The following is an 11,042-nucleotide window of genomic DNA, read 5'->3' as shown; positions in this document are numbered from 1 at the left end:
TTTGCAGAAGAGCACCCCCAGAGTATGATGTTTCCACCCCTATGCTTCACGGTTGGGACGGTTTTCTTGGGGTTGTTCTCATCCTCTAAACATGGTAAGTGGAGTTGATTCCAAAAAGCTCTATTTTGGTCTCATCTGACCACATGACCTTCTCCCATGTCTCCTCTGGATCATCCAGATGGTCACTGGTGAACTTCAAATGGGCCTGGACATGTGCTGGCTTGAGCAGGGGGACATTGCTACCCTGCAGGATTTTAAACCATGACAGCATCATGTGTTACTAATGTAATCTTTGTGACTGTGGTCCCAGCTCTCTTCAGGTCATTGACCAGGTCCTCCTGTGTAGTTCTGAGCTTTCTCAGAATCATCCTTACCCTACAAAGTGAGATCTTGCATGGAATCCCAGACTGAGGGAGATTGACAGTCATCTTGTGTTTCTTCCACTTTCTAATAAATAATCATAACAGTTGTTGTCTTCTATCAAGCTGTTTGTCTGTTGTCCTGTAGTCCATCCCAGCCTTGTGCAGGTCTACAGTTTTGTCCCTGGTGTCCTTAGACAGCTCTTTGGTCTTGGCTATGGTGGACAGGTTGGAGTGTGATTGATCGAGTGTGTGAACAGGTGTCTTTTATACTGGTAACAAGTTCAAACAGGTGCAGTTAATACAGGTAAAGTGTGCAGAATAAGAGGGCATCTTAAAGAAAAATTAACAGGTCTGTGTGAGCCAGAATTCTTGCTGGATGGTAGGTGATCAAATACTTATTTGCATCAGTAACATACAAATAAATTATTTAAAAAAAATTTGTGATTTCTGGATTTTTTTTTAGATTATGTCTCTCACAGTGGACATGCACCCAAGATGAAAATTTCAGACCCCTCCATGATTTCTAAGTGGGAGAACTTGCAAAACCGCAGGGTGTTCAAATACTTATTTTCCTCACTGTAACAGTAGCTGAACTTATTTAACATAATAAGCAAACATCATCTAAACAGACCACATAGCGTAGTAAAATCCCCCCGTGCAACCTCATTTTCAAATGGTATTCCTGTAACGAATACAAGTTAGGAAATTCCGTGAAAAAGTGAATTGGAAAACAGCGTTGGAAACATTTGCTTGTAAAGGTGAGTAACATCGGTTTTCAAATAATAGAGAACATTTAATTCATGAAGTTTGGTGGTGATTGAAGCGTTCACATGCATATTTTTATGATCCAAAACACCAATGTCAAGCTGGCAGAAATAGCGAAATAGCCTTTTTTTTTAACTTGGCAACTACTGCCAGAAAACAGTGATTATATGGCGGATTGTTGCAAATCACACATTTAAATGAAATAATAATTAGATCTGACAGATTACCATCATTTTGAAATGTAAACAATGAGACACCGTTACAGCTTATCCCTTAAGCAAACCGACGAAAATTACCAAGATCTTAATTCTTAATTAAGATTAATTCTAATTGATTGTGGAGTTCCTCAAGGTTCGATTTTGGGACCTCTTTTATTTATAATATATATCAATGATTTTGCATCAGTTTCTGCCACTACATTTCTATTGTTGTTTGCTGATGACACTACTCTTTATTTCCAGCAAAGATATACATGCTTTGGTTAAAAGTTTAAATAATGATCTCTTGAATTATTCGTTGTGGTTCAAAGTCAATAAATTAATGTTAAATATAAATAAGTCTAACTTTATGTTATTTGCTGGCAATAAAAAATGTAATCATGATCAAATTAAAATTTACATTGACAATGAAGAAATATCAAGGGTCTCTTCTATATGCTTCTTAGGTGTATGGATGGATGACAAATTGCGTTGGAAAGAACATACTGAATATGTTTGTAAAAAAATAACTAAGTCAATGGGAATCATAAGAAAAATAAGATATTTTGTACATTACAAATGTATTTTAACATTATATTACAGTTTAGTTTATCCTTATTAGTTAGTTAGTTTCCCTCTGGCAGATCCCGAGCAGCTGGGAAAGCAGGCCAACTGGGTGACTGTGAGGAGGAAGCGTAGTTCTAAACAGAAGCCCCGTGTACACCGCCAACCCGTTCACATTTCTAACCGTTTTTCCCCACTCGACGACACACCCGCCGAGGATCAAACTCTGGTTATTGGCGACTCTGTTTTGAGAAATGTGAAGTTAGCAACACCAGCAACCATAGTCAATTGTCTTCCGGGGGCCAGAGCAGGCAACATTGAAGGAAATTTGAAACTGCTGGCTAAAGCTAAGTGTAAATTTGGTAAGATTGTAATTCACGTCGGCAGTAATGACACCCGGTTACGCCAATCGGAGGTCACTAAAATTAACATTGAATCGGTGTGTAACTTTGCAAAAACAATGTCAGACTCTGTAGTTTTCTCTGGGCCCCACCCCAATCGGACCGGGAGTGACATGTTTAGCCGCATGTTCTCCCTGAATTGTTGGCTGTATGAGTGGTGTCCAAAAAATGAGGTGGGCTTCATAGATAATTGGCAAAGCTTCTGGGGAAAACCTGGTCTTGTTAGGAGAGATGGCATCCATCCCACTTTGGATGGAGCAGCTCTCATTTCTAGAAATCTGGCCAATTTTCTTAAATCCTCCAAACCGTGACTATCCAGGGTTGGGAAGCAGAGTTGTAGTCTTACACACCTCTCTGCAGCTTCTCTCCCCCTGCCATCTCCTCATTACCCCATCCCCGTAGAGACGGTGCCTGCTCCCAGACCACCAATAACCAGCAAAAATCTATTTAAGCATAAAAATTCAAAAAGAAAAAATAATATAGCACCTTCAACTGCACCACAGACTAAAACAGTTAAATGTGGTCTATTAAACATTAGGTCTCTCTCTTCTAAGTCCCTGTTAGTAAATGATATAATAATTGTTCAACATATTGATTTATTCTGCCTTACAGAAACCTGGTTACAGCAGGATGAATATGTTAGTTTAAATGAGTCAACACCCCCGAGTCACACTAACTGCCAGAATGCTCGTAGCACGGGCCGAGGCGGAGGATTAGCAGCAATCTTCCATTCCAGCTTATTAATTAATCAAAAACCCAGACAGAGCTTTAATTCATTTGAAAGGTTGACTCTTAGTCTTGTCCATCCAAATTGGAAGTCCCAAAAACCAGTTTTATTTGTTATTATCTATTGTCCACCTGGTCGTTACTGTGAGTTTCTCTGTGAATTTTCAGACCTTTTGTCTGACTTAGTGCTTAGCTCAGATAAGATAATTATAGTGGGCGATTTTAACATCCACACAGATGCTGAGAATGACAGCCTCAACACTGCATTTAATCTATTATTAGACTCAATTGGCTTTGCTCAAAATGTAAATGAGTTCACCCACCACTTTAATCATATCTTAGATCTTGTTCTGACTTATGGTATGGAAATGAAGACTTAACAGTATTCCCTGAAAACTCCCTTCTGTCTGATCATTTCTTAATAACATTTACATTTACTCTGACGGACTACCCAGCAGTGGGGAATAAGTTTCATTAAACTAGAAGTCTTTCAGAAAGCGCTGTAACTAGGTTTAAGGATATGATTCCTTCTTTATGTTCTCTAATGCCATATACCAACACAGTGCAGAGTAGCTACCTAAACTCTGTAAGTGAGATAGAGTATCTCGTCAATAGTTTTACATCCTCATTGAAGACAACTTTGGATGCTGTAGCTCCTCTGAAAAAGAGAGCTTTAAATCAGAAGTGCCTGACTCTGTGGTATAACTCACAAACTCGCAGCTTAAAGCAGATAACCTGTAAGTTGGAGAGGAAATGGCGTCTCACTAATTTAGAAGATCTTCACTTAGCCTGGAAAAAGTCTGTTGCTCTATAAAAAAGGCCTCCGTAAAGCTAGGACATCTTACTACTCATCACTAATTGAAGAAAATAAGAACAACCCCAGGTTTCTTTTCAGCACTGTAGCCAGGCTGACAAAGAGTCAGAGCTCTATTGAGCCGAGTATTCCTTTAACTTTAACTAGTAATGACTTCATGACTTTCTTTGCTAATAAAATTTTAACTATTAGAGAAAAAATTACTCATAACCATCCCAAAGACGTATCATTATCTTTGGCTGCTTTCAGTGATGCCGGTATTTGGTTAGACTCTTTCTCTCAGATTGTTCTGTCCGAGTTATTTTCATTAGTTACTTCATCCAAACCATCAACATGTCTATTAGACCCCATTCCTACCAGGCTGCTCAAGGAAGCCCTACCATTATTTAATGCTTCGATCTTAAATATGATCAATCTATCTTTATTAGTTGGCTATGTACCACAGGCTTTTAAGGTGGCAGTAATTAAACCATTACTTAAAAAGCCATCACTTGACCCAGCTATCTTAGCTAATTATAGGCCAATCTCCAACCTTCCTTTTCTCTCAAAAATTCTTGAAAGGGTAGTTGTAAAACAGCTAACTGATCATCTGCAGAGGAATGGTCTATTTGAAGAGTTTCAGTCAGGTTTTAGAATTCATCATAGTACAGAAACAGCATTAGTGAAGGTTACAAATGATCTTCTTATGACCTCAGACAGTGGACTCATCTCTGTGCTTGTTCTGTTAGACCTCAGTGCTGCTTTTGATACAGCTGAGCATAAAATTTTATTACAGAGATTAGAGCATGCCATAGGTATTAAAGGCACTGCGCTGCGGTGGTTTGAATCATATTTATCTAATAGATTACAATTTGTTCATGTAAATGGGGAATCTTCTTCACAGACTAAGGTTAATTATGGAGTTCCACAAGGTTCTGTGCTAGGACCAATTTTATTCACTTTAGACATGCTTCCCTTAGGCAGTATTATTAGATGGCATTGCTTAAATTTTCACTGTTACGCAGATGATACCCAGCTTTATCTATCCATGAAGCCAGAGGACACACACCAATTAGCTAAACTGCAGGATTGTCTTACAGACATAAAGACATGGATGACCTCTAATTTCCTGCTTTTAAACTCAGATAAAACTGAAGTTATTGTACTTGGCCCCACAAATCTTAGAAACATGGTGTCTAACCAGATCCTTACTCTGGATGGCATTACCCTGACCTCTAGTAATACTGTGAGAAATCTTGGAGTCATTTTTGATCAGGATATGTCATTCAAAGCGCATATTAAACAAATATGTAGGACTGCTTTTTTGCATTTACGCAGTATCTCTAAAATTAGAAAGGTCTTGTCTCTGAGTGATGCTGAAAAACTAATTCATGCATTTATTTCCTCTAGGCTGGACTATTGTAATTCATTATTATCAGGTTGTCCTAAAAGTTCCCTGAAAAGCCTTCAGTTAATTCAAAATGCTGCAGCTAGAGTACTAACGGGGACTAGAAGGAGAGAGCATATCTCACCCATATTGGCCTCTCTTCATTGGCTTCCTGTTAATTCTAGCATAGAATTTAAAATTCTTCTTCTTACTTATAAGGTTTTGAATAATCAGGTACCATCTTATCTTAGGGACCTCATAGTACCATATCACCCCAATAGAGCGCTTCGCTCTCAGACTGTAGGCTTACTTGTAGTTCCTAGGGTTTGTAAGAGTAGAATGGGAGGCAGAGCCTTCAGCTTTCAGGCTCCTCTCCTGTGGAACCAGCTCCCAATTCAGATCAGGGAGACAGACACCCTCTCTACTTTTAAGATTAGGCTTAAAACTTTCCTTTTTGCTAAAGCTTATAGTTAGGGCTGGATCAGGTGACCCTGAACCATCCCTTAGTTATGCTGCTATAGACTTAGACTGCTGGGGGGTTCCCATGATGCAATGAGTGTTTCTTTCTCTTTTTGCTCTGTATTCACCACTCTGCATTTAATCATTAGTGATTGATCTCTGCTCCCCTCCACAGCATGTCTTTTTCCTGGTTCTCTCCCACAGCCCCAACCAGTCCCAGCAGAAGACTGCCCCTCCCTGAGCCTGGTTCTGCTGGAGGTTTCTTCCTGTTAAAAGGGAGTTTTTCCTTCCCACTGTCGCCAAGTGCTTGCTCACAGGGGGTCGTTTTGACCGTTGGGGTTTTTACGTAATTATTGTGTGGCCTTGCCTTACAATATAAAGCGCCTTGGGGCAACTGTTTGTTGTGATTTGGCGCTATATAAATAAAATTGATTGAATTGATTGATTATTTGGTTTATTGCAATGTTGTATGGGGAAGCACCTTTGCAACTTAGATAAACAAATTTTTTCTTTTGCAGAAAAAATTTGTTCGTATAGCTTCTTTTTTGAAACCTTGTAGTCCAAGTGCAACTTTGTTTTTCAAACTGCAGCTCTTAAATATCTATCATATAAATATTTTCCTGACTTGTATATTTGTCTTCAGAGCGCTTCATGATATTAGTTGGCCTTTTTTTATTAAATATTATTTTGGGCATAACCATCAAATTCATAATTATCCAACAAGGCAGACTTCACATTTGCATTTATTTTTGCATAGAACAACTCGTTATCAGCGTCACAACAGATTTCACTGTGTTAAATCTTGGAATAATACAGTACAACTTTTAAATCCATCAATCAAAAGTCGATTAAAATTAAAACTCCACATGAGTATTTATAATGTCAATATATTATTTGGTTTTGACTGATTTACATGTTTCACATATTAGGAATTGATATAATCGTTTTGTTTATTGTTGTGTTATTTTGATAAGCCTTTGGCTTCTACCGCTCCCCTGCACGTATCCTCACATTGTATTTTTTATGTATGTGTATGTACAGTGAGGAAAATAAGTATTTGAACACCCTGCAATTTTGCAAGTTCTCCAACTTAGAAATCATGGAGGGGTCTGAAATTTTCATCTTAGGTGCATGTCCACTGTGAGAGACATAATCTAAAAAAAAACAGAAATCACAATGTATGATTTTTTTTTAATAATTTATTTATATGTTACTGCTGCAAAAAAGTATTTGAACACCTACCAACCAGCAAGAATTCTGGCTCACACAGACCTGTTAATTTTTCTTTAAGAAGCCCTATTATTCTGCACTCTTTACCTGTATTAATTGCACCTGTTTGAACTTGTTACCTGTATAAAAGACACCTGTTCATACACTCGATCGATCACACTCCAACCTGTCCACCATAGCCAAGACCAAAGAGCTGTCTAAGGACACCAGGGACAAAACTGTAGACCTGCACAAGGCTGGGATGGACTACACGACAACAGGCAAGCAGCTTGGTAGAAGACAACAACTGTTATGATTATTTATTAGAAAGTGGAAGAAACACAAGATGACTGTCAATCTCCGTCAGTCTGGGATTCCATGCAAGATCTCACTTTGTGGGGTAAGGATGATTCTGAGAAAGCTCAGAACTACACAGGAGGACCTGGTCAATTACCTGAAGAGAGCTGGGACCACAGTCACAAAGATTACATTAGTAACACATGATGCTGTCATGGTTTAAAATCCTGCAGGGCAGCAAGGTCCCCCTGCTCAAGACAGCACGTGTCCAGGCCCATTTGAAGTTCACCAGTGACCATCTGGATGATCCAGTTGAGGCATGGGAGAAGGTCATGTGGTCAGATGAGACCAGAAAAGAGCTTTTTAGAATCAACTCCACTTACCATGTTTAGAGGATGAGAACAACCCCAAGAAAACCGTCCCAACCGTGAAGCATAGGGGTGGAAACATCATACTCTGGGGGTGCTCTTCTGCAAAGGGGACAGGACGACTGCACCGTATTGAAGGAAGGATGGATGGGGTCATGTATTGTGAGATTTTGGCAAACAACCTCCTTCCCTCAGTAAGAGCATTGAAGATGGGTCATGACTGGGTCTTCCAGCATGACAATGACCCCAAAACACACAGCCAGGGCAACTAAGGAGGGGCTCTGTATGAAGCATTTCAAGGTCCTGGAGTGGCCTGGCCAGTCTCCAGACCTGAACTCAATAGAAAATCTTTGGAGGGAGCTGAAACGCCAAACCTGAATGATCTAGAGAAGATCTGTATGGAGGAGTGGACCAAATTCTCTGCTGCAGTGTGTGAAAACCTGGTGAAAAACTACAGGAAACGTTTGACCTCTGTAATTGCAAACAAAGGCTACTGTACCAAATATTAACATTGATTTTCACAGGTGTTCAAATACTTATTTGCAGCAGTAACATACAAATAAATTATTAAAAAAATTATACACTGTGATTTCCAGATTTTTTTAGATTATGTTTCTCACAGTGGACATGTACCTAAGATGAAAATTTCAGACCCCTTCATGATTTCTAAGTGGGAGAACTTGCAAAATCGCAGGGTATTCAAATACTTATTTTCCTCACTGTATATGTGTATGCATGTATGTATGTGTGTACGTATGTTTATATATATATATATATATATATATATATGTACTTTTTTTTAATTTATTTTTTGTAATTGTGACTTGATTGTGTGCTAAATAAATTAAATCTTCTGACCTTCGAATGCTCATACCTTTCTTCATATGTGACAGAACAAATATTTAAACACCATTTTGGAGGTCTCTATAGGCTCTTTCCAACCACACAATTTCTGATGAAATTCCTTTAACTTTAATTTTTTTATCACGTACCTACAAAATGAGACATCTTGAGTTCTTTATGAATGACATTGATGCTGACGTGCAGCGGAGCCGGCTGAGCTCAGCTCAGAGGTATGGAGTGACACTCATGCCATTAATGTCTGAAAGGAAATGCTTTTGACAAAACTACAAATTTTGTTTATTTCTATTTATGTCCAGAGATCAAGGATCCACCATGTACGTGGTCTGTCCATAAATTAACAGTCCTTTTTATTTTTTTTTTTTAAACTATATGGATTTCATTCATATGTTTTTACGTCAGACATGCTTGAACCCTTGTGCGCATGCGTGAGTTTTTCCACGCCTGTCGGTGACGTCATTCGCCTGTGAGCACACCTCTGAAACGGAGGTGTTCCTTTGTCTCGCTTCATCAGCGAATCGGTCGTGACGCGCGAAGCCTCCGCGCGGCTTTCCATGACAAAATCTCTTGTTAAAAGTGAAATCTGCCAGAAAATGGCTGATGTCCAGGTCTTGTGATAACCAGAGAAAGAGCACACAACGGTCTTGTATCCACAGAGCCATCAGCTTAGAAATGATCCAGTGGTTTGTGCCGCATCGTCGCAGCTCGCAGCGCGGCGCACCGACCGTGCTTAAAGGGGTCCTTAAAGCTGTAGTTAAAGTCCTTATTCTCTGTGAAGCCCGTAAAATGTTCACTGAAATCCAGATAAATTTTTCGAATGGTTTCTAGGTGCCAGTCTCTTAACAGCTTCTGAAAAAATTCTGATGGAAAAAAAGTCCTTTTCATTCCGCCATTTCCAGACAATGAAAATCCGACGAGGCGGCGGGACCACTCCTTCCACAAGGCGTGCTCACAGGTGAATGACGTCACCGACAGGCGTGGAAAAACTCACGCATGCGCACGAGGGTTCAAGCATATCTGACGTAAAAACATATGAATGAAATCCATATAGTTTTTGAAAAAAATAAAAAAGTACGATACTTTATGGACAGACCTCGTAGATTTTATTTAAGTCCAGAGATCAAGGATCCAGTGACCAATTTCATATTTATTTACTTTAAATAAAATGTTGACATAGAAACCTGTAAAGCCTACTTGTAGTACACAGAAAATTCACAAGAGATATTGATAAGGTGATTGATATGTGGAATGGATAATGGCATCGATAGATAAAATCTTATACCCTTCCATAGACCTAATGACATGATGAGATGCTGAAGAGCTTCGCTTATTCATGTCCGCGACATAGACATATTAGTGACCAAAATTGGGCTAATTTGGCATCCTTCAAATTGGCATATTCCCGTAATGCTTGTCATATCAAGATAAGCTTGGTGTCATTGGAAAGGTATTTGCAAGGGCTTTCTAATATTTCTGAAATCCATCAACTTTTAATTTTTTGCTACATAGCGGCTAGTTAGCTTAGCCCTCAGTCAATAATGCCAAATAACTTAAAACATCCCAACTCGGCAGACATCACTATCAACCCCACGCAACATATATCCCCGATAAAACAGAAAACCCTCTGCAAATAGGTAACTCACACTCTTCACGAAGAAATTCTACTTTAAAAAGCAGCGTCGTCGGTGTCAAAAACAACTGTTCCCAACGCGACCGAAGCTAACAGAGCATTGGGGCTGCCCAAATCAATGCCTGACATAAACAACACTTCTTCTTCTTCTTCTTCTTCTTCTTCTTCTTCTTCTTCTTCTTCTTCTTCTTCTTCTTCTTGGTTGTCGGCAGGCTAGCACGTTCAGTCCATTGCTGCCCCCCTCAGGCCATAAGACACAGAACACCTATTAAACGTCAATGCGATAGAGACAGCGCTCCTATATTTTCCAATACAAGCCACAAGTTTTTTAAAAACAAAGCACCAAATTCGCTCTCTCCTTTGGGGAGGCTCCATGTCCTAGTCATGTCCTTAAGGAAAAGGTACTATAACACAAACATAAACAACTTGTACAACTGAAGCAAATTTACAACACAACGGATTTGCACTGATCTAAAAAATAACCCAGGCGACTGGCAAAAAAAGTTAAAATCCACCAAAAAGTGGAGATTTTTCATCCCTGCATCTCTGTACATAAATTTGTAAATAAACGCAGCGCGACTCAACGAAACAAACTTGTTATTTAGTATTGGTATGTATTTATTACTCAAACAGCATCATCTAGCAAAATATCAATGGCCCAAAAGAAGCATAATTTAGCCTCAGGGGCCCAATATAATTCCACCATGATTGAACCAACTGGACTAAATTTCCAACTTTGCCATTGTAACGGAGGCCAGCAGGTGTCGCTGCGCAGATGTAGTTAGTAAACCTCACTCCCAACAGCTCAAAAGGCTTCTCTGGTCACAAGGCCAGAGCCCTGGGTTTTAGCCTTCTGGTTAGAGAGTCCGACTCCCATGCCGGAGATCGTGATTTCGCGACCTGAGGGGAGCGAATGGGCGGAGTCATAACAACACAACGCAGAATGCAGCCACTACAATGGTGCCGTGACCCGGATGGGAGTGAGTTTAGGGGGGTGAGTGTAACGGAGGCCAGCAGGTGTCG

At 39.6% G+C, this 11,042-nt stretch overlaps 1 long non-coding RNA gene across 1 annotated transcript; it reads right to left on the bottom strand.

Moving 5' to 3' along the window:
- Positions 1–1,416: 1,416 nt before the first annotated feature.
- Positions 1,417–8,462, bottom strand: LOC117517828. Its single transcript, XR_004562863.1, has 3 exons — positions 8,387–8,462; positions 7,043–7,050; positions 1,417–1,429 (listed from the first exon to the last, which is right to left on the bottom strand). It is a non-coding gene; the product is annotated as an uncharacterized LOC117517828 (long non-coding RNA).
- Positions 8,463–11,042: the final 2,580 nt, after the last annotated feature.

The sequence above is a fragment of the Thalassophryne amazonica genome, chromosome 9, assembly GCF_902500255.1.
Source record: "Thalassophryne amazonica chromosome 9, fThaAma1.1, whole genome shotgun sequence".
NCBI classification, from domain to species: Eukaryota; Metazoa; Chordata; class Actinopteri; order Batrachoidiformes; family Batrachoididae; genus Thalassophryne; species Thalassophryne amazonica.
This window is presented reverse-complemented; position numbering and strand designations above follow the sequence as displayed.